At 33.2% G+C, this 25,861-nt stretch overlaps 1 protein-coding gene across 1 annotated transcript in view; it reads right to left on the bottom strand.

Annotated features, from left to right (window-relative positions):
* Nucleotides 1–25,861, bottom strand: part of IL1RAPL1 (interleukin 1 receptor accessory protein like 1) — a gene marked incomplete at both ends in the record, with an annotated part of 1,089,212 nt that overhangs the window by 904,584 nt on the left and 158,767 nt on the right. The window lies entirely within an intron of this gene.

The following is a 25,861-nucleotide window of genomic DNA, read 5'->3' as shown; positions in this document are numbered from 1 at the left end:
AACATTGGTTCATTTGTGCTTTTTGTCAATTTGGTTCAACAGCAAAGGTTTAACTTCTCTAACTTCAACAGTCTTTGCAAACAGCCAATCGAGAAAGTACACTGGCCTGGGAAAAGCCTTCCTTGGTCTAGCCCAGCTGCACTGAGGGAAAGAGGGACTTTTCTGTTCTGACAACTTTCTCATTGCAGAGACCAGCTGCTTTAGCCAAAGCAATCATAAACTTTGTAGAATGGTCTGCACACCATCTGGATCCCTTCAGTGTCTTGGAGACTCCTTCAAAACTGACTTTAATACCGACTATTTTTTCTTGCATACCAGGTATATTTACTGTGCCTGGAATAAATCTTGTTTGGAGTGAGGAAGATGTGAGATCTGGAAGGAAATCAAATTTTCAGAAATAGACTGAAAATGGTTAGGACAACAAATATTTTTGTTTTGCCATAATTTCATTTTCATCTTCACTATAACAAGACATATTTATTGGTATCATTTGAGTTTATATCTAACTCTCTTGTTTGGCTCAGTCCTCCCATTATCACTTATTATAGTATGCTACATAAATTAAATATGATAATATGCCAATAAGATTATTCCCTCATTTGAAATGCACATAAGAATGAATAATAAACATGGTGGGTGGTAAAATTTCTATCAGATATCTTAAGTCTCATCTTGAAAGACATTCCATTTAAACTGTGGAAACAAAATTTCTATTCAGCTCCAAAATGCTATCACCAACATAGGGGTTTCATATTACTAAGCACATCCATGTGAGCAAATGTAGAATAATATTTTTCAATTTCATATTTTCCTCAAGATTATGAATTAAGATAATTCCTCTACACAGTGCTATGTGGTAGCTTAAAAGAAAACAAGTTCATATTCTATAAGTTATAAGTGCTTCAGGTATTTTTAATATGTTTCTTCCTGTATTTTTTTCAGAGGTGGATATTTTGAAAGAAAAGCTTTTTGTACAACTTCTTCCACATTATCCTAAATAAAGAGGCATATGACAAATATTTCAATGTCCTATATGTACCTTGGTTAAGCCCAGCATAACTGGCAAATATCTTTAAACTGACAGCACTGGTAATTGAATCAAACATTCCAGACATTCATTGTTAACATAAGAATGCGTCTTTTCACTACTATAACTCAGTAATAAAAGACAATCCAATTTAAAAGTGAGCAACAGGTTTGAATAGACTTTTATTCAAAGATAGACAAATGGCCAATCATTAGATGAAAAGATGCTGCAAATCATTGACAATCAGGGAAACCGAAATCAAAAGTCACTGTTAGCAGGTATTTTGTACCCCAGATGATGGCTATAATCATATTGTGAAAAATTTTTGAAACTAGATAATGGTGAGAGTTGCACAACATCGTTAATGTCACCTAATTGCACACTTCAAAATGGTTAGAAGGACATATTTTAGTAATATACATCTAACCAAACATGAAAAAGTTGGGTAATATTTATTGGTACTGATATGGAAAAATCAGTACCTTAATCTGAATATGCTCCTGGTTGGAATGATGCCATGACATTGAAAAACAATCTGGCAGTTCCTCAAAGCATTAAGCTTATAATTACTATATGACTCAGACCTTTCATTCTAGTAATGAATATAAAAGAAATATCCACACAGAAACTTGAACATTATTCATAACAGCCCAAAGTGGAAACAGCACAAATGAGCATCAAATGCTATCTGGATGAATAAAATGTGGTATATCCATGCATCAATTACATGGCAATAAAATGTTAAGCACTATACATGCTACCATATGGATGAATTTTAAAATACTACATTAAGTCAAAGATGCCAATCATAAAGGACAACATATTATATGACTTCATTTATATTAAATCTATGGAATAGGCCTATCTGTAGTAAAATAAATTGGTGGTTTCCTAGGACTGAAGCAGGCAGAGGTGTGCGTTTGGATGAAAATGGAGAATATATATAGGCATGCAGCTTTTGAAGAAATGAAGAAATCTTGCTAAAATTCACTGTGTAACAGTTGTACAACTCAATGAATATGTAGAGGATCACTGATTATTTTATTTTATTTTATTTTATTTTATTTTATTTTATTTTATTTTATTTTATTTTATTTCAGGTCTGAGGATGGAACCCAAGGGCATTCGACCTCCGAGCTACACTCCCTGCCCTATTTTTTATTCTTTATTTTGAATCCAGGTCTCACTGAGTTGCAGAGGGCCTCACTAAGTAGCTAAGGCTGTCCACGAACTGCAATCCTCCAGTCTCAGCCTCCCAAATGCTGGGATTACAGGCGTGCGCCACCATGCCTGCTCAGGATCACTGAATCCTTACTTAATGTTTAAGCCCATTATTAGCAAACAGAATAATGATCTTTCCTTCAGAAAAGAAATTGGTAAAGATAAGAAAAATGGATCCTTTTTATAAAGTACATTTTATTAAAAAAATATATTCATATTTCTGGGTATATAGTATTATTTTCATTTTCAAGATAACTTTTAACATAAATATATTATAACTGGTATTTGTCTTCTGGATTTGATAGGGAAACAAAAGTCATACAGTGACATGAGAGCTATATGATAAATCATATTTCGATGAAAATTTCATTCTTTTAGATTATTTACTGTGATAATGAACCAATTTCCAACCAAAGGCTTTGAGGATAACTCAAGCTAGCATAACACAGCTTAATGTATTTTCTTATTTTTACCACAAACATGATCTTATATATTTCTATTTATTTATTTATTTAGTGCTAGGAATTGAACCCTGGGACATTCTACCCCCATTCCACACATGCAGTCCTCTTTATATTTTGAGAAAAGTTCTTGCTAAATTGCTGAGAGTATCACTAAATTTCTGAGATTGGCCTCAAACCTGCAATATTCCTTTCTCAGCCTACCAAGTACTGGAATTAATGACATGTGCTATCATGCCCTGTTTCCCTATGCTTTTAATAATGTTAATTAAATTGCATTTATCTTCCTGATTCTTCACTGAAGTAAAATTATTCTGAAAAAAATTCTCACAAGGATCAATGAAGCCAATCCATGCCGCATTTTAATATTTCAAGACCTTATTATTGTGTGTTTAAGTTCTGGGTAACAACAAATACAAAAAATGCTTGGAATATTACTGCTTAAGTTAATATAGCAATATTTGCTACTCAGAGATCTTGTATTCTTACTTGAACTCTCTGGGCTTTCCTAATGAGTATATCAAAATGACCAGGTTAAAAAAATGTCCTTCATACCATGCTTGAAATCTAGACTTATTTTTTCTGCTATCTTCTTTATTTCCATTTATGGCAATACCATCCTTCAAGTCATTCTGTTCAGTCATAGTTTTCCTTGACACCTCTCTTTCTTTTATAGTCTACATTTAATCAACATCCTTAAATCTTAATAGCTCTGTCCTTTAAATGTCCACAGAATTATATCTTTTCTCACCACCCTCCACTAAGGCCAACTCAGTTTCCATAACAGTTGTCTCTCACCTAGAGTAGGAGAAAGTCTCTTAACTAGTCTCTGCACAGCCTTTATCCCCTTCTGGTCTAGAATGTTAACTTAATTTCAAGTAAATCATATTATCCTCTGCTCAGAATCTTTCATCTCACCTATATTAAGACATGAAGTCCTCATAGTATCTCATTAAAAAAGCTTCCTACATACACCTATTCCCTCACTACACTGTCCCCTCTTTTTAGCCTTGTGCCAATCATTCACCTTGCCTTTGGAGGGCTTTGAACTTACTCTCGCTCTATCTGGAAATACTATTGCCAGCAGATACCTGCATGCTTCTATTCTTCAATTCCTAATCAAGGAGGACTTTTCTAATGACTTTGTTCTAAATCTAAATCAAAATCCCCTCCAGAGGTCAACACCTTCCTCCTTCATGTAATTAATATTCCTTATACTAAGTATGTAGTCCATATTAATAAATGACTGATCAGGCATTCACCTATTACCTAAGCTATATATTTTACCTACATACATATACTTTACTGGTCTTTCTTAAACTATTTGGTCCATCTCTATTAAAATAAATTAGAGGGCTGGGCATGGTGACGCACGTTTATAATCCCAGCATTTGGAAGGCTGAGACAGGAGGATCCTGATTTCTGGGACAGCCTCGACTACTTAGTGAGGCCCTTTGCAATTCAGTGAGACCCTGTTTCAAAATAAAGAGTTAAAAATAGGGCTGAAAATGTAGCTCAGAGGTAGAATGCCCCTGGGTTCCATCCCTATTACTAAAAAAAAAAAAAAAAAAAGAAAAGAATTAGAATCGAAGATCCATTAAGGAAGAGATTTTGATATGTTTGTTCAGTGCTTTCTCCTCAGTGGTTAAAATAGTACCTGATAAAAAGGAACCACTACACCAATATTTCTTGAATAAAATAATAAATTTTATAAGGATATAAAATTTATAATACCAAATTAAGAATACCTATTATCTATTTCTTTAATTTGTGATATGAATTCATGTTATCAAAATGTATTCAAATTTAAAAATAACAAGGACTAGAGGTATAATTCTGTGGTAGAGTATTTGCCTAGAATGAATGAGGCCCTGAGTTCATTCCCCAGCACTGAAAAAATAAAATAAATAAAATAAAATCTCAGGGTAAATATGAGACTACCCAAGTGAATTCATTTATTTAATAGACAATATGTTACTCATCAAGCTAAATTGCCACTAGAGACACCAAATGGTGAACTGTCTGTTTAGATTTACTTTAATATTGACTTATAAAAATTAATCAAATATCATTATTTATCAACCTTCTACTTCAATATTTACCTTCTCAATAAACATCACTTGCATCATTACAGAGGGTCTGAAAATTAAGTAATTTTTTACTTTTCGATTTCTGCTATTCTCTTTTTCATCTATCTCTTCAACAAATCTTGTGGATGATATCTTCAAATTCTAAATCTTATCTCCACTGCCACTTTCAGCCAAAATTATTTCTGCTTTGAACAATGCCAAGAACCCATAAATTGGTTATTACATTTATATTACTTCTCTGTTCTAATTCATTTTCCACACCGCAGAAGGAATAATTTTCTTAAAACTCAAAGTAGATAATAAAATTCCAGTGACTTCACTTTGTTTTGAGAGGTGTTTTAATTATTTTTAAAATTTTATTTTCAAATATTTTCAAAGGTACATATAATTGCAAAAATAAAATAAGGAGATTCCATTATAGGCTCTTCATCAAATTTCCTCAAGTGTTAGGTATTTATTAACCACAGTACAATTTTCAAATTAAGAAAATTCTCACAAATATAATACTATTAACTAGTTGCATATTAAGGTCACTGATCTGGTAATCACAGTCTGAGAACCACTGCTCTAATTAACCTTGATGTCTCTTGGATCTTTCATCATGCCAACTTTATTACATTTAGAGATCTTTACATAAGCTTTCCCCATTTCTCATACATTGTCCTGTACATCTTTGTATGCTGGCTCTTTTGGTCATTCAGTTTCATTTGGGAAAGGTTTCCTGACCATCAAGTTTAAAGTAGTTTCCCTGATTTATTTCCTCATAGCAGTTATCACTACATAGTATTTTCCTATGTATTGTTTACTGTTTATATTTTCAGAACTTGAGAATTATCAAAAGTAGGGCCTTGTTCTCTTACTTCTGAAATTGTCCCCAAGATTTCAAACTATTCATTTCACATAGTGGGCACTAAATAAAAATTAGTCAATTATATAATAAAATTTCTAAGGATATTAAATCAAATTCCATAGCAATTATAAAGCCAATTGCTATTTCTATAATACTATTCATTTTTGAAATTCTGCTCTATACACATTATATAATTTAGAATAATGGAAATATTGTTGTCTGAAGGGTCAGATATACTTGGTTTGAGTTCCTATCTCCAACAGACTACCAAGGTTTACATCATATCAGAGCCTTAGCTTACTCATAAATTATTTAAATTTGAATACATTTTGTCTGTAAACATTAAACATTGAGCCAGAGGTGGTGGCACATGTTTGTAATCCCAGCATTTGAGAGACTGAGACAGGAGGATCATGGTTCACGGACAATCTCAACTACTTAATGAGGCCCTTTGCAACTCAGTGAGACCCTGTTTCAAAGTAAAGAATACAAAATCGGGCTGAGGGTAGGGTGTAGCTTAGCATTAGAATGCCCCTGGGTTCAATCCCCAGTACAAAAAAAAAAAAAAAAATTGAAGCCCTGAAGCCATGAGTTTAACCTACATAGTTTATGTCTCTTTTCACCACACAGTGCTAGGAATGGAGCCCAAGGCCTCAATCATGCTAGGCAAGTGCTCTACCATTGAGGTATAAACCAAAACCTTTGACCTATGTTTTACTGAAAGAACACCAAATTATAGAGCATCAAATTCAAAAGCAAATCCATAAAGTCAGAAATGTATCAGTAGCATAATTATTATTATCTACTCTAATAATGTCAACAAAAGAGATACCCAATAAATAATCGTTAAATAAAATATAAAAATGACTATTGAATAATAGTATATGCACTTATATCATCTTTTAATTTACATGTTATTTTTTCAATTATTTATTAAAATTAGTATATTTAAATTTCTATCTCAATACACTCATTAAAATTATTTGTTAAAATTCTACTTTATCAAAATGGTACATGTCTCTATCATCTTGAAAAACAAGTATTTCAATATCATATAATTTCATACAAAATAGCTAGTTTTGATCAATATATTAGTGTGCTATTATTTTAACCAACTTCTTATTTTAACATACATTATATTTCAAAAAAATCTAGAATTATGGAATTTTTTTATATTTTATTTTTCATGATTCAAAGGTTGAATTTTACTAATATATAAGATCAGGTGAACAACAACTTCAACTATGGGTCTCTTTTTCATGCATTTTTAAACTATCTTATGTTTTTATAATAACGGTTTCCTATTTTATATGGTAAGCATACTGCAATTGTTAGAATTTTAAAGTTCTTGAAAGTCATGTTTCAATATTTGTAGTTTTAACATTTTCTGTGAGAGCTAGTTTCAATATATGAATATTTTGTGCATTTTCTCATAGACAAACACATGCATACACATAGTAGAATCTATTTTTTCTGTTGACACATGTTTCTGTCTCTTTAGAAAACTTCCATAACATATTCAAAAGCAGAGACAAGGGTTACAGTCTTTAAAAATTACAGTCAAATATAGTTTAGTCTAATGGCAAAAATATATATATTCAAGATTTCTGTGAATAATTCTTCATTAACAACATATTTGTATATGAGAATTATTATTCATGCATATTTGTTTATCTCCTTTTTAGTCAATAATTGTGTTTTTAATTATTTGAGAAGTTAGAGCTATGAGATTCCTGTTTCATTGGCATCTGGGATTTTGAATTTTAGAAGAATAAAATCCCTAATCCACAGGCCTCCAAAGGCTAAATATGTAGATGTTTCAAAACTTTATATCTTATATGTGGACTGCATCACTGTTGCAATGTAAGAATATTTATATCTGGCATTTTGATTATATACTTGGAGACATCCTGATCTCATAGAACTTTGCAGTTGGTAGACCTTGTATATGGAAAGACCTCAAGGGATATTCACTGGCAGAACGGCTGACCTCAGATTCTATCTTTCCTCTACTTTAGCACCTTCATGACAGATATATTTAGCCTCATTCTTACCTATTTGTCAAAAGTGAGCAACAGGAAAAATATGTGGAAAACTTAAAGTTCAAATAAAAAGCTGAAAATAAATAATGAAAACTTGTCTGTTTCACTGCCATACCGAACAACATAATATATCAAATTATTTTAGATTAATTCACATTTGAGGCAGACATATCAGATCCAGATTAGTGAAATTTACCATTGATACCATTTCTAGCTTAGCTTTAAAAATCTTGTGAACTCTAGTACAACTAAGCTTATTCTAGATATGATCTCAGAGAAAAGATGGAGGTTGTGCCTCAGAAATGAAACAGACTAAATGGTACTGAGGTTCTATCTTCAGTACCACACACACACACACACACACACACACACACACACACACACACACACAAAGAAGAATGCCCAAAGCAGATTAAGGTTATGTTCACTCATGAATGAAACTAATCAATTGGGGAATGGGGGTGCCAAATGGAAGACCATTGATCCACCTAAGCATTTATTTGTCACAATATTTGGGGAAACAACACAATTTTGAGATTTTTATCTCTTTGGGCTGGTCGGTTCTACACATTGTAATTCAGAACATAAAGACCAATATCAGAAAACACATCCTATCAAAATATAAGCATTAATATTGCAAAATTGGTTGTTTAATCTGACACTTATTGGTATTTGTCACCCTTTTTAACACAAGGAAAAAATGGCTTTATTAGAATAAAGTTAAACAATGCATTCATGACACATTTTAAGAAAATTTCATTTTTAGCAAGCATAAATTATTTTTCTCAAAATATTTGCTAAAAAAATAATGGAAATTTTCAGGAATGAACACTGGCTAGCCTATGTTTCCCACCCATATGGAAAACCTGATTAAATTACCTAAAAAAATTAGTTGTTCTTACAACTTTATCTTAGTAAATATCTATAATCTATAAAGTAGAAATGTCACAGTCAATATTCCACAGCAGAGGAGGGATTTTTTTGTATCTTGTATATGTATTAGTATATTAAGTCAACTAATTTACAAAGACTACTAAATTATCTTAATGTGGTATCTCAAATATAAATTAACACCGGATCTGGCTTCTTTAATTTGAATTTATTGTATTTTTCATCGAGATAAGAGAGTGTTTTATTGCTAAAATTAAATAAAAGTTTCAAATTGATTTTCCACCTCTTTAGATTTTAATATAGTAATCGACAAAATTAAATCTTAGAGAAGTTTAAAAGTAATAACAAATTAAAGGACAGAATATCCTGGATATTCTGGATGAATAGAAGAAGCAAAAAGCACATATCTTCCATTACAGTTGATAAGAGATGTACTGAAATAAATTAATAGAAAGAGTTCAAAAATCTTGGACTAGGAACCAGCCATTCCACTGGACAGAATTCTGTGAACAGTTGTGATGGCTCTATCCCAGTGCATCTCTTTCAGCTATAGAATTTAGAACAAAACTAGTACAATGGTGAAACATGTCTGTGTAAGTATTACCTGAGTGCTAGAATAAGGCGGAAAGCCATAACCAAATCTAAAGTACAAGCAAAGAACAGAGAGTTTAATTTACATAAAAACTCTAAGAAAATGTTTCCAGAAATCTTCAAAAGTTACTGTTTCTATGTACATATTTCAGATACCTCCAGAAACTTTCTTTCTTCTACACAGAAATTATGATGTGAAAAGATATTTACACATGCAATCTAACCAGATAAAAGCATTCACTGAAAACTTTTGGATGATACTACAATCACTTGTACTATAGAAATAATATCATCTCTTTCCTGAAATTTAGAAGACTCTCCCATGTGAGTTTATACATATTAATGTTCCAAGATGAGAATGTAGAACAGGGATTTAAATTCTCATATGTAGACTGGCTAAAACCATAACTAATTAGAGTGGGTTGGTGCATATTCCCAGGTTTCCTGATCTCAAATGTCCTAGTAGCTCTTACCTAAACCATCTAACAGTAAACGATTTGTGGGCTTTAGGTGAGAAATCTGCCCTGAAGTGGCTACAACTTGGTGTATACTCCCATGCCCCCAAGCTGTAAAATTCTCCAGCCTGCTTGGAGGAGGTCCTGACTGAGCTATATGTGGGGGACAGTGAGAATGCCAGATGGCAGTTTGTGAGAAAATCTGGGACCAAGGCAGTCAGCCAAGAACAGGGAACTGAAAAAAAAAAGGATGATAACCAAGAATATATCCCCCCACACAAATGAATGGAAGATGAATTAAGGCTCTATTTCTTGTACAGGTAAAATCTGTCATGTGAGTTTTTATATATAGATGCAACTAATAAAATATGGGTTGCAAAAATTTTAAAGGGATTAACATTGTGTAGTTTTATCTCACTATCATTTTCTTTACCCCATTAATAGTGAAAAATACAGCCCATTTGCAAGAGTATTGTAGGCAAAATTACAAATAAAGTGATGCAAAAATTTTATCATAGGAAGTAGATGAAAATGCTTCAAGGAACCACTTTCTACTTGATTTGTGAGTAACTGGGGGATTTGCATTGTATTGATTGTTATTGCGTGCCTTTATCACTTTTATTGTTTGCTGCAGTATAGCCCTTTGAAGGTCTGCCAAACCACTGCGGCTTGCTCAAAAGCAGGGCTGAATTTTAATTAAGCTGAGCCAAATAGACACAGAACAGTTGAACTTGATTAGACCACTTGTCCTGATGCACACACAGAGGGCATTCAGCACACTTATTTTAATAACTGACATAGTTCATATATTTGGTGAAATAATCAAGACAACAATCATCATTAGTCATTATATTCCTCCTTCATAGGAGTTCTACTTTTCTTATTTAATCTAATAAGCCAGCAAGAAGAGCTAAGAGGGTAGGTAGCCAGTGAGGGTACGTGTGGCATAATATATTGTTAAAATACTTTGTATTCCCTAGGAAGAAGCAGTATATGAGTTCAGTAATTGGAATTCAACAGGATGATTCAAGCAAATAAATGCAAGTGTGTGTATGTATGCTTTTATATGTATGTGCATGTGTGATTGCATGCACGAACTTGTGAGAATGTGTATATAGGCATGTTTCTTAATGTTCTTTTCAAATATTTCTACCTGAAGAAAAGTGTGTCACAGCATTTAACTTGTATAAGGAAGCAGGTGGGATGTCAAATTTTTTTTTTTTTAATTTTGGATATCTCAGAAAGAGCAAGGCATACAGGTTTGTGGCTTCTGAAGAACCGTGCCAAGATGTCTTCCTACAGTAACTTATGAAATCAGCCATTGTTCTTTTCTCACACAGCATAGAGGACTTAGTCTCTGATAGGTCTACGTTTCTGCAAAACAAACTAGTGTCCAATTGATTTGCTGCTAAGCTAGACCAAGTAACTTCTAGGAAACATTTTGAAAGCAATTTTCCTAAATAGAGTAACCCACCTTCCTTAAAAAGGACACTGGTCTTAGGCGATATTTCAAAACAATATGTACTAAGGAGATATTTTTATGTGTGTGCTCAGATGATGAATAAACAGATTCTTAAATAAGATGACATTTAGTAGAAAAATATTTTCTTATTGAAAATTTAAAGATTTGAGCTCCAAGTTAAAAAAGATTTTGCATATATATCAAGTTGAAAAATAAATTTGCATATATATATATATAATCAGGGTTAAGATACATTGGAAAGAGTGACTCTTCTGCTGCTAAATACAAATAACATTCTAATACCAATTGACTACTCCTAATCTTTTAAAAAACTCTTTCCCTCAGGATTAACAAAATAAAGTATGGTAAATTTCTAAACAGAAATGGATTTTTTGTGCAGTAAAGCAAATTAGGGTTTAAAAGGAGAGCAATATAAAAGTTCTCATTCCTGACAATAAGAAAAATGAGCATAATCCCCTACTCTTATAATTTTATGTTGTGAGTTTGCTCTTTATTCTTGTCTACATTAAGTGAATGAAGGAAACAGGTGACAATCCACATAAAATCTCTCATAAATGCAATTTTAAAAATAAGTCATTAACCAGAAGAATATGGAATTTAAGTATGATCATTCTGATTTTGAATCCTGTCTTTGCAATTTTGTAGTTACATTATGTTCCTCCGGTTACTTAACCTTCATTTTCTCAGGCATAAAATGGGAAGAAATAACACCTTCGGGAAAAGATAATGTATCAGAAATATTCCATGTAATTTCTACATAATGCATTATGGAATTTTTAATGAATTTTTAATGTTCAAAATTTTAATAGACTCAAATGATAGAAAGTTTCCATTCCCTGAGACCCAGCATCTATTTTAAAAAAATATTCTATTAGATTTTAACTTTTAGGTACAACTTTAAGGATGTTGCAATATTAGTATTTTGTAGGTCCTCTTTGATTTTTGTTATTTTACTTCCCAATGGAGCCTACTGTCTACCAGTTTATGATGCATCTAATGTGCTTAGATTCACTTGAGGCTACTACTGCAACATGCATAATGATCTCCACGAGGTTACCTTTGTTATTAATATCATAACTTCATTTTTATGTTTCTGCCCATTTTCATAAAATAGACAACTTTTTTAAAAAATGGGTTCATTCAGCAGAGAGAAATTTTATTAATACTGAGCTTTTGATTTGTATTCAGTATATACATAGAATAACTTGAAATTCTCATTTTATGTTTGCTATTCAAAAGATCAGACTATAGTTTATCAAAGTCCATCTAGGAATGGTAATATGTAATATATAAGAGGATATTGCTATGGTTTTAATGTTCCCCCAAACTCATGTTGAAATTTAATTACCACTGAAACTGTATTAAGAATTGTTACCTTGGAGGTAGAGCAAGGTGGCAGTTCAGTAAGATAATCTGGCCTTGTTTTACCAGAGACGAGCTAATTTTAAAAGCTAGGCATGCACAAAACTATCAGCACAAAAGCTCAAGATATCAAGTGAGGGGGCCATAGTGCCTTCTTTTAGTATAAAATGAAAAGATGTACAAAAGAAAGCAGGAAATAAATAGATGCCCATATAATTCCTTACTCAACTCCAAGAAACCCATGATCAAGCCTCCTGCTTGAGGGAAGGAAAAATATCACGTCCAGGAATAAGAATTTAAGCACTGTACCAGCATGAAGACATAGAAACACAGGCCTAAGTAAATCCTCATAATTTTTATAGGCCCTTAGGCCAACATACATGGAATAAGTAACTGAAACTGCACTGGGTCAAGTCAGCAAAGAGATTGTCTCTACCACCTCTCCTTCAGTCTTGGAAATACAACTCTACCTGCTAGAAAGCAGAGCATGCTATCTAGTCTAGGGTTTATCTCAGAGCCCAGTGCCAAACCCACCACAGTAAAATTAAGGACCCAGTAGAAACTAAATGTTCTATACATAGAACAGAACTCACAAACAGAGCCTCTAGAGCAGTTGGGTAAAACCACCCATCCTTCTCTTGAGAGTGCGTTCGTCTCTATGGCTGTGTAATCCATGGTCAACCAAACCTTGTTGGCCAAGTTAGAAAATCAGCCTTGGTGGTCAAGACTCTATCTCAACCACCCATCCCTAAACTTGAAATTGCACAGCTATAACCAGGCCAGTGTTCACAGATGGGGCTCCATAACCACCCTGGCACCAGGCAGACCAGCACCCCATATGGACAGATTAGTGTTTCATTCTTTATCAACAGTGACTATGGCATGAGAAGTGATGAATCCCTGCGGCTGTGCAGGTCTTTTGGTCTGTGAGACTCCGGAATAATCTAGGATAGCATCAGCCCTGGTGGCCAAGGTTCTATACAAAAGAAATTCATGGGTTTGAGGCCAGACTCAGCAACTTACTGAGGCTCACTGTAACTTAGTAAGACCCTGTTTGCAAATCAAAAATAAAGTAGGGCTGGGGGTATATCTCAGAGAAATCCCCAGTAACACACACAAACACATACACATACACAGATTAAGTATACAGAAATAGTAAATATTAACAAATTAATAACATGTAACAAAACTGACTCAGTAATCAAAAGCCCCCAAAAAAGAAAAGTCCAGGACAACATGGCTTCCCGGAATGCTTGACTATTTTCTGTAAAACATTTAAAAAAGAAGAAATACCAACTATACAGTTATTTAAGAAAGTACACAAGGAAAAATTCTTCCAAACACAATCTATGAAACCAGTATAACCATGATACCAAAACCAGTTATCTAAAAAATGAAAGCCAAAAACCATATGGTTATCTTAATTGATACATAAAAGGCATTTCATAAAATATAACATCCTTTTTTGATAAAACACTGAAAAAATTAGGAATGTAAAAATGTACCTCAACATACATAATAAAGGACAGTTATAATAAGCTAATTGCTAACATATTTAATGGGTAAACCTCAACACAGCACTGAGAGTTGTAGCCAGAGTAATGAGGCAAAAAAAAAGAAATAAGGGGATCCAAATTGGAAAAGAAGTAAAATCACACTTTTTATAGATGACATCACCTTAAATATAGAAACCCCTAAAACTCTACCAAAAACCTTTTAGAATTAATATATTCATCTAAGTCACAGGATAAAAAAATCAAAATACAAAATAAATAGGGTTCCAATATTCCTTTAACAAATCATTTGAAACAGAAATCAAGAAAGGAATTAATTTTAATAGTTATAAAAATAAAATGCCCAGGAATAAATTTAATCAACTAGGTGAATTATCTCTGCAATTGAGATTATGAAACATTGATGGTGAAAAAAAATTGAGAAATCACAAAATAGTGGAAAAGCATCTTAAGGATCAGAAGAATCAAAATTGATAAATTGTTCATGCTACTCAAAGTAATTTACAGATTCAACGTGATCCCCATGAAAATACCAATGGCATTCCTTGCGGATCTAGATCTAATGAAAAATTGAATAATAAATATACCCTGGGCATCTTAAAACAATGCCTAACACTCAGACAAAGTTCAATAAATATTTGTTGACAAAATCCCAAATGAATAAAATCTAAAGTCTAAAGGATAAACTCCTAATTCAGGGAAAATAAAGTGTATGTTTTAAAAGTCTTTTCCCCTGCTAATTAACTTACAAAGTGATTTTCTCATTGGTTTAATCATATCCAGTGTATATTTATTATTCAATTTTTATCATATCAAAGAAATAGAATAAACCTTGAGATGTTGTTATTGCCTTGAGGTACTGCTACTATTCAAAGCATTCAATAAACATTAGTTTTTCCTAAACCTCTAGAAGCCTCATGAAATTCATATTAGAAATTATCTTGCCTAGAGTATATACGGGTGATATCTATATATGATACGAGTATATAAACCCCTCAAATTAGCCCTTAAAATATGTATTCTTTTGACAGAAAATTATGAACTTCTATTACAGTCTACCACATTTTCAGTCTGGAGACAAGATTTTGTGTTAAATGTGCTGGTCAAAGGCCTGTGGATATACTGGTTTGGATAATGGATAAAAAAAGGCAAAATTTAGCCAGGCGTAGTGGTGCACGCTTATAATCCCAGCATTCAGGAGGCTGAGACTGGAGGATTATGGTTCGTGGACAGCCTCAGGTACTTAGTGAGGCCCTCTGCAACTTTATTCAAATTAAAGAATAAAAAATAGGGCAGGAGGTGTAGCTGGGAGGTCGAATACCTCTGGGTTCCATCCTGAGACCTTCAAAATAAAAAGGCAGAATTTTAAAGGTCTTGAGAAGACTTAGGATGAAAGTGATAGGAGAGGTACATGATAGAAAGGACCAAGTGAGGAGAGAATATTTGGAGGAAAAATTAAAGAAAAACTCTGAAGAAACAGTAAGAGTTCTTCAAGGACAAGGATGAGAAAGAAGAATTCTTTGCCCATTCCTTCAAAAAAATTAAATATCAAAATGATTTTCTATGTTGTTATATTGACTTCTTAAAATATGATTTGTTTTTCTTAAAAGTAGGCCAGTGGCCTTAGAATGAATACAAGGTGACTGAGCATTATGTGATTTATAATCATAGGGTTGCTTGGAAGTCCCTAAGGTGTTACTGCTCATCCACTATGGTAGCCAATAGCCATAGGTAGATATTTAAAATTAAATTAAGAAAATTAAAAAAAATAAAAAATCATTATCTGGTCAGTTACATCAACCATATTTCAAGTGGCTAATGGTGCCCACATAGGCAGTACAGTTCAGTGCAGATAGAGAAAATATCTTTCATCACAAAAAATTATATTTTTTGGCACTGTTGTAAAACTTTGAGCTTATATCACACATGGACATGGGACATTCTTGGTCCCATTAGTAGTATAAAATATTCCAAAAATATTTTATCATCTTCATGAAGTGGGAAATATAAAATATTGACAATAATGACAAAAATGTATATACTCATCAATATATAGAGAGTCATTTATATCTTAAAAAATTTTATCAGAAATGGGAAAGTGAATTAATTAATGGAAGGGCACAACTAGGAGTAAAGCTTGTGGCTTACAAGTTTCTTCCTTTTTTCATATCTACTCTTTCCATTCTGACCCATTTTTTCCTCTTCTCTTTGCCTAGTATTAAATCCACTTCACATCACTATACATAAATACTTTACACTGGTGACTAGAAATACTTTTGAGGCATACTCTCATTTTCTCACTATATTACTTGGCTACTTTAAATGTTAAAGATTGTATTTTAATGTATTGAATAATTTGAATAATATTTTCAAAATTATGGTCAAAACTACTCAATGAATAAGATAAATATCAAATGAATAATAACTTCATTTTATCTCATTTTTTAAAAAATTAGAATATTTACATATTATGTAAAATATTTAAAAATATAAACCAAAGTACTCTCAAAAGACACGCAGCAAGGTAATTATAAATTTAAAACTTTTAAAAATATGTCTGAGATATTACTCCTAGGTTAATGCTCATACTCTGTAAATCATAAATCATGAGTGAAAAGAACCAGCATGACATGTTTTAGGTTATTATTATTGCAAATGGAATGCTGAAAGTCAAAATGAGCATTGATAAACCTTTGAAAATTGCTTTAAACTATGTTCAATATTGTTTTAAACAAAGGAAGTAGAGTCATCATGAGAGTTGGGAAAGGAGAAAAAATGAAACTCCAGAGTCTTTTTGGAGTAGAATACTATAATGTCTACATACTAGAGAGGGACATTCCCACATGAAGAATTAGCAGTGGGCCGGGTGTGGTGGCGCACGCTTGTAATTCCAGCACTTGGGAAGCTGAGACAGAAGGATAGCGCAGGTTCAAAACCAACCTCAGCTACTTAGTGAGACTCTCAGCAACTTATTGAAACCCTGTTTCCAAATAAAGTATTAAAAAATAGGTCTTGGAGTGTAGCCCAGAGGTAAAAAAAAAAACAACCCTGTGTTCCACTTCTAGTGTCTCTCTCTCTCTCTCTCTCTCTCTCTCTCTCTCTCTCTCTCTCACACACACACACACACACACACACACACACACACACACACACACACGAAGTAGCAGTGGGAGGACAATAAGAGATTTTAGTCCAAGTAGTTTAAATAATTCTAATGTGAGTGGGAAAATGGAATCTCCAGCAAAGTAAATAGCAGTCAATGATCCATCCAAATAAAATGAGTACTTATTTCAAATAAAAAAACTATATAAAAGGGTTGAAACATACTCATTATATATAATGATATTTGAGTTCAGACTTTCTCATAGTTACAAATATGTTGCCCTCTAGTAAAGAATGAGCCATGACTGCATTGGTGATGTTTGAAAACTTTAAATGAAACTAAGTCAATGACCAGTAAGTTATTAGTGGTAGAAGTAGTGTCACTATGGTCAAATCATTGAATTTTAATATTAGCCTTCTGTTTCAGGTTGTGTAATATAATTTATTGGAGGTCTTTACCTTTAAGCAACTCTAAAATATATGTTAAGCTCTCTCAAAAGTAAAATGTTAAAAATAAATAGAATACATTCACTTATATGAAGAGAAGCTTCTGCAAAAGACAGGTACTGAATGTAAAGAGTGTAGTGTTATATTCTGATTAGTGAAGAACACCATAGTAATAATAATACACCCATGAATAATAATGTTTACTGAGTATTTCCTGTATTCTAAGTACTTTACATGTAATGACTTTGTTAATCCGAACAATAATTTCATAAAGGAGGTAATATAATGATCCTTTTAAGTGAGTGAACTGAAAGAATAAAGCCAACTTTTTATTTTAGTGCCCCTGAAAGAACCCACGGGCTTTCTTAGAAATGATTTTAGCAAGATTCCCAGAGAATCTTCCTAAGGATAGCTAAAGATATCAGCATGTATTTAGAGAATCATCGGTAAACAGCTGCAAATCAAAACAAGCATGGTTCTATAGCACCTACAATAAACCTGCACATTTACTACAACATAAAACTAAAAGAGAAAGAGAAAACAAACTTTCTGATCCCTCATCAGACTGATTAACTTATTAGCTCATGAGGAAAAAAAAGAGAAGAAAGCCCTTAAGGTAGCGATATCTGCTTTATTTTTCAGTTCTTATGAAAAATCCTGTTATATGGAAAGATTTTTTAAAAATTTTTTATTGGTACATTATATTCATACATCATATTGGGGTAAAAAAACTTGTGTGTAGGCCAGGCGTGGTGGCGCACGCTTGTACTCCCCGTGCTTGGGAGGCAGAGACAGGAGAATAGCGCAGGTTCGAATCCAGCCACTCTGGCTTAAGAGACCCTGTTTCCAAAAATAAAAAAAATAGGTCTGGGAGTGTAGCCCGGAGGTAGAAGGGCTTCCAGGAATCCCAGTACAACAACAACAAAAAAAGTGTGTGTATATACATGTACACATCACTGATTTAACCCCTACCCAATTTCCACCCCATTCCCTCCCTGTCCCTTCTTCCCTTGCTTGGCTTAGTGGTTGACTTTGATATGTTTAAGTATATTGTCTGTTTTAGAGATTTTCCTCTCCCCCCCCCTATTTTATTTACATGCAGAAATTGGATAGAATAGGACAGGATGAAGTTGTAAGATAGGTGATTGGAAACCCAATAGCAACAACAGGGAAGGGGGTTTGGGGACTGAGGCAGAAATGGATGGAAGGAGGATTATATAAAAGAATCAACACTATAGCTGGACCTTAAAGTATTAGTAGAGTTTCAAGAGAGATAAAATGGGTACTGATTTAAATATTTTAGGATTAGTGAAAAGCATGCATATATTGGAGCCAAGTCTCACATGGTCACTTTGTTTTTGATGCTTGGTATTGTTGTTATGCCCAGAATTGAACTCAGGATCTCACAAATGCTAACCAAGCACTGTGTTGCTAAGCTACATCTCTAGCTCCAAAGTTTCTCATGTTTGATGAAGCAATTGTGTGGGAAGTTAATATGAAAAAGAAGGTTAAGTAATTTAAGTAAGTGTGGCACCGAATGAATATAATAAGCCTCACACATATTAACAAATTTTACTCCACAGAGAAATATGAGCAGGTAAGTCTGGTCCAGAATATTTAGTGGAGTGGGAGTAAAATCTAATCAATAAAGTTGTGCTTAAAGAGTAACATTAATTCTAAGAGGTGAGAAAACTGGAATGGCAGAGAAATCAGTTTTTTTTTTTTACATTTCTGAAACAGCCATGTAAAAGACTGAAGGTGGAAGAAGAGAACTCCCTTTAAGTGACAGAGAGTCATTCTGTCTCCATAAATCAGCCACATCTCTCCTGGGAGTCAAAATGATTTGCATGTTTGGTGATTGATATAGATAGAGATAGTAAATCACATCAAGTCTTAGCTGAAAGTCTCCACTATCTCATTCACAGAAAGATGAACATTTCTACTCTCTCCCTCAAATATTCACATTGTTCAAATGCACTATAATTTCTGAAATGATCTGAAAATATCCATCAGTCACATCTGATGAACTCAGGACAGAAGAGAACTCTTATCACTATGAATATTCCATGTGGTAGATTAAAGGTTTCAGGTACTTTCAACTTTGGAAATAGTTAATAGGCTTTTTATCAATAAATTACATTTCTTCCCATAACATGTTGCCATAACCAAGGGGGAAAAAAGCAACTATCACAACAACAAACTTGTTACCCAAAGATTGAAATGCATATTCATTATGCTGATATTTTTTCTGACTCACTGTTTTCAGAAACATAATTATTTTTCTTTTTGCTTTAGGATTGTTATTGGATTAATTGTAATATTAACAGTGAGGATGAGAGAAGCAAAACTATTCTCCATGGAGAATAATTCTATTACCATAGCTACACCATTCTTGTACCTAAGAGGTATATTCCTTCAAGAAGAAAAATTGCCTCTACCTAAACAATGACTGGATATTTTATCTTTAAATGTAAAAAGTAATGACGACACAATTAGCTTTAGAAACTGATGAATTCCTAATATCCAGCATAAAAATAGGGCAGAAATGAAAATGCTAATACCTGGATACACACGAAAGTGTTTTGAATAAAGTATAAGAAAATTAATATTGTTGCACTGTTCAAAATGCCTAAACTTGGAAAGAGTCTCTGTGAATGTAGAAAGGGGAGCTATTGAAGGGATGGTGTTGTCCTTTGGTTTCCTGAATATATTCTTGCCTCACTGTTGCCTTCTATATATGACTTGTCAAAATTTCTGGTACTTCAAATATCTATTGAAAACAAATTTATCACCATGTTAACCTAGGAAGTCCTTGAACTCCTTGACTCCAGATAATTTGTCCTTTACCCTGTCTCAGTCAAGAGGTCCCATGGTCACACCCTAGATTTTGTCATAACCTCATTAGGCATCACACTTTGACTTCTACCTCCTATGTCTCCATCTAGGAATCATACTTTGACTTTGACCTTCTTTGTCTCCTTCTGACTCCATCTACTAGCCCTATTCCAACCATTCTTTGATAACACCAAGCTATGCAATCTATTCATTCTAGGAGCTTTTCACTATCCCTTACATGTTTCTTGTCCTCACTTCTCTTCTTATACATCAAAAACTCCGAGGTGTATATAAACATTTGCATTTATATCCTCAAATTCTTTTGTTCCCTCTCAATTCTGGGACTTAGTAAATCTCAAACACCAGGTACAGACAACTCTCCTCTCATGCATTTTCATTTGCCTGCTGCCAAAACTTCTGGAAGAAAACACATAATCATTCTGACCAGTGCCATTTTTAATTTATGACCACTAAGTTTAAGATATGTCTTAGTGTGGTTCAGCAATCTTAATTAATCTCAAATTTATCTGAATACCAGAGAATGCTTTTAAAGTACCAGATCAAGGCATCATCACAAAAGTTTGAGTTAAACTGTCTTAGTTACAAACTAGAAATTGGAATTTTGAAATGGTCCTTCAGGTAATTCTACTATGCAGAAAAGTTTTAGAAGCTTCAGTATACTTATCTTTTTCTATTCCCTCAAATTTTCAAATCCTTCTTCCCTACTCTCAACTAACTTACTTCTAATTTACTAAAGAAAATTTAAGCCATTAGCAGTGAATTATGCACTCGTGTATCCACATCTGCCCACACACCTACACCATGCCCTAGGCTGTGGATGACCAGTTTGTGTTCTGATTACCAACCATATCTCCTGAGCATTCAATTCTATTACCTCTTGCCTACTCAAAGGCATGGCTCCAGAAATTAGCTCCACTCTCCTGAATCACCATGTTCTCCCTCTCTTTTTGATTATTTCCATGAATATGCTATGCCATTGTTTTTCTATTTAAAAACATGCTTTGTTTTAAATTTTTTTATTAGTGCATTGTAGACATACATCTTACTGGGGTGCAAGATGGTAGAGGCATACATCACTCAGCCCTTACCCAATTCTCACACCATTCTCTCCCTCTTCCCTCCTTCTTCTGTTTGGCTTATTGATCGACTTTGATATGTTTATGAATGTACATTACATATATTAGGAAATTTCCCTCTCTTCTCCTCCCATCCCCCTCAGTTAGGTTGCATTATTTGCTCATCTATGATTTCTCCTTTATAGTCTAGAGTTCCTCTTGTAGCCATTTTTCTCCCTAGCTTCTTCATATTAGGAAGAGCATCTGCTTTCTTACTTTTTGTGACTGACTAATCTCACTTAGCATAATGTTCTCCAGTTCCATCTTTTGCCTTACAAATGATGCAAGCAATTCTTGTTCTTTTTTATGGTTGAGTAAATTCCATTGTGTACATATACCATAGTTTTGTAATCCATTCATAAGTTGATGGACATCTTGGCTGGTTCCATAGTTTGACAATTGTGAATTGTGTGGCTATGAACATAGATATTCATGCATTACTATGGTAGTTTGGTTTCCATTCTTTTGGCTAGATACCCAGAAATGATATCGCTGGATTATATGGTAGGTTTGTTAACATTCTTCTGAGGATCCTCCATACAATTTTCCAAAGTGGTTGCAGTAATTTGAAATATCACCAACAATGTATTAGAATTCCCATTTTTACATCCTTGCCAGCATTTGTTGTTGTTTGTGTTTTAAATAATTGTCATCCTAATGGAGTTAAGTGAAATCTCATGGTAGTTTTGATTTGCATCTCTCTGATCACTAATGATGTTGAACATTTTTCATACATCTATTGGCCATCTGAATTACTTCTTTTGTGAAGTGTCTGTTAGTTCACTTGCCCATTTGATTGATTTATTTGTTTTCTTAGTGGTGAATTTCTTGCATTCTCTGTTTATTTCAGATATTAGCCCTTTATCGTCTCTTGACTACATTTTCTACTCACAGCTTTAGATCCATTTCTTTGTTCCTCTTAAATGTGAAATTTGTTAATTTTGAGTGTTATTTATTGCTTCCAATTTTTCTCCTTATTTATATTCTCTCTTGACCCAAATTTTTCTTTGAGTTATATTTTCACTCCCAGCATTCCCTGGAACTGTTCTTGTCAAGATCACTAAGTGCTGCCAATTTCTTAAATTTGATGATCAATTTTTATATTTCACCTTTGACAAACCAACAGCACTTGATATAATCAATAACTCCCTTCCTCCTTGAAACAGTTTACTTATTTGGCTTCTTGAGCAGAGATAGGCAAACAACAGCCTATGGAACAAATAAAGTTGGATGATGCTCTTGGTTAAAACAAAAATCTATTGAAACATAACCAGGTGCATTTGTTTATCTGATATGTATGTCTGCTTTCCAACTAAGAGCAAAGTGGTGTATTTGCAACAAACCAATTTTGGCCTGCAAAGTCTAAAATATTTACTATCTGGCCATTTGCTGAAGTTTGCCAATGATTCCCCGACTTCTTGACTTCACTCAGACTTCTTTTTACATTACTATGCACTCTTTAGAATGAATAGGAATAAGCCTTTGCTTCTCCAATCTTCTTTGTTTATACTCAGTCACTGGATAACATCATTCAGTCCTATATCTTAAAATGCCATCTTTCCTGGTAGAATCCATTGAACTACAGAAATAATGACCAACTGCCTATTTGAAAGCTCCATTTTGATGTATAAATAATATCAAAATTAATATCCACAAACATAATACCTAATCTTTTTCCTTACCTGTTCCACTTATTTCTTTTCCAATATAGTGACAACTTTTTCTTCTCATGATCAGGACCCAAATCTATGATTTTTTTCCCTTTCACACTATGTACATAACTTCTCAGAAAATTCTGTCATTTAATATTTGAATTATACTCACAATCCAACCACTTCTTATCTCCTCCATTGCTACCACTCTAGACCAAGTCATTATCATTTGTGAACTAACCTATCTCAGTGGATTCACTACTAGTTTCTACAAGGAACATTTTCCTTGTTCCTCTACTAGAAATTCCATATAAACTCTCTCTAAATTTAGTTTCAATAAAGAAGTCAGGATGATCCTTTAAATTTTTTTAGTCAAAAGATAGTATGCCTTTTTATATACACCCATGTACTTCCTTCCCACTTTTACTCATATTAACTAACACTCCTGTAACATATGTCATCCTGTGGTTTTTCAGACCCTATTTTCTTCTCCTTCTTCGGTATTACACTATGCTTCAGCCACACTGAGCCCCAAGCCCTTTCTTGAATGTGCCATACTTTGTCATTGCTAAAGTCATTTGTGCTTGCTATAACATTTATCTGGGATGCTGATCTTCCTTAAAACTGTAAGATATTCTCAGTATTTTATATTCCACCTTCTTGCTTTATCTTTTTTTCACAGCACTTATCACCATATAAGAAATTTATATTTTCTGTATATGTATATATATATATATATATATATATATATATTCAGTATATGTCTCTGTACATTTGTGAATATTTTGCTGTCAGGTAAGCCTTATTGTTAAATCCCTGGTTTGGAGAAGACATTACCATGTATTTATTAATATGTGTTGATTAAATGAACTCATGAGTCAAAAGACTTCGAGTCAATACAGAAAACTCTCATGTTCTACTTGGCATGAATTGCAAATGTGTATAAATATTCTATGTGTGTTTACTTACCTACATTTATATCTATCCATACATTTAGTCTGGCACCTACATCTCCATCTGTCCACATTCTTCTCCATATAAACATGCAATATCCATATTACATTACACCCAAGAGCACATAATTCTCCAATTTTAAACTGAGCAGTCTTTAGAGAGGGGAGGCAGGAAGTGAAGAAGTAAGTATACCTGAGTTTCAGGACTAGACTGACCACTAATGAGCCAAACAGAATAGATCAAGACTCTCAATCCCTCTGTGTGTAATTGTATTTATCTATAAAACAAGGAAAGCAATACTAACCCTCATATACATTAAACTAAAATTAAGGAAGGTAATGAAAATTTCTATCAAAATATAAATGCCATGAACAAAAAACATTCTCTAGGGAGTAAACTAAGGGGCATTCTATCTCTGAGTTACACCCCATCCCTATTTTACTTTTTATTATTTTGAAACAGGGTCTTGCTAAGTTGCAGAGAGCCCCACTAAGTTGCTGAGGCTGGCCAAGAACCTGTAATTCTCCTGTCTTACCTCCTATGTAATTGGGAAAATAGGTGTGTTCAACCCCACCTAGCTTGAAAACATTTTTAGTAGTAATAATAGTAATATTAAAGGAAACATTAATTCAGGATATATGTAATTCAGATACTAATAGATTCTCTTCATCTAAAACTCAAAGTAGGGTTCAATTTTTATAATTGTGTCTATACTTCTATAGATATACATAAAATTATACCAATAACTCCAATGCTTGCTTCACTAATCTATTTGACAAATATTTGTTGAACTTTTTAAATAAGTATCCAAAATGGAATGTTTATTGAATATTATATAATGGTCGCTGCTTATATTTATTGTATTTTAATCATCGTAAAATTCCTACTAAGTAAGTACTACTATTGTTTTCATATTATGTTTGTTAAAAAGGAAAATCAAAGAGTTGCAATAACTTTCAGGGTATCACAGAACAGACTTGGAGAGAAGCCAGGGATCACAGCCAAGTCAGATTCCAGTGCAAGCATCTGTAACAACTACACCAATTTATCGCCAGCACTTGTCCCCATCTGCAGGCCCATTGTAGACCCTCAAGAAATTTGGGTTTAAGTAAAATTATGTGATTAGTTCGTTGATAAAAATACAACAGTAAATTGAATTAATTATCTCTAGAGAGGTCTCAATCAAGTTTTGAAAATTAATATCTGTGTTCTTGGCCAGACTGTAAACCATAACATACACTGTAACTTGATAAAAACAGGGTATTTGGTTCATCATAGCTAAGCATTTGGCATATATTAAATATATATTGAATAAATGAACCAGTGCCTAATCATACCTTAGATATAGGAGTTTTTAAAACACTCGTAGTTACTAAAATTGCTATGTAGAATGGAAACCTGGGAAGATGGGCTCTGTGAAATTACAGAAAATTGTTCAATTTAAAAGTCAGATATCTATTAAAACATAAATAGCCAAAAGCAAAACTAGTATCAGCAGTGGAGAAGACAACTAATGAAAAGCATGAGTTCAGCCATATGATTGTGTACCTAATTAGTAGAAGAAGGTCCAATCAAACATATCTGAACTACCTAAGGCCAAAATTAAAGTGTTCCTTGCAATCAAGCTGATGAACTATCTTGGAAAAATGTAAAATATGAAACTGCAGTATTTGAGCAAAAAGTGAATTTTAGAGAATCTCAACTATTTCAACATATGCAAAATCACACTACTAATTAACTGAAGACAG

This window comes from Muscardinus avellanarius (assembly GCF_963383645.1).
Source record: "Muscardinus avellanarius genome assembly, chromosome: X".
NCBI lineage: Eukaryota > Metazoa > Chordata > Mammalia > Rodentia > Gliridae > Muscardinus > Muscardinus avellanarius.
This window is presented reverse-complemented; position numbering and strand designations above follow the sequence as displayed.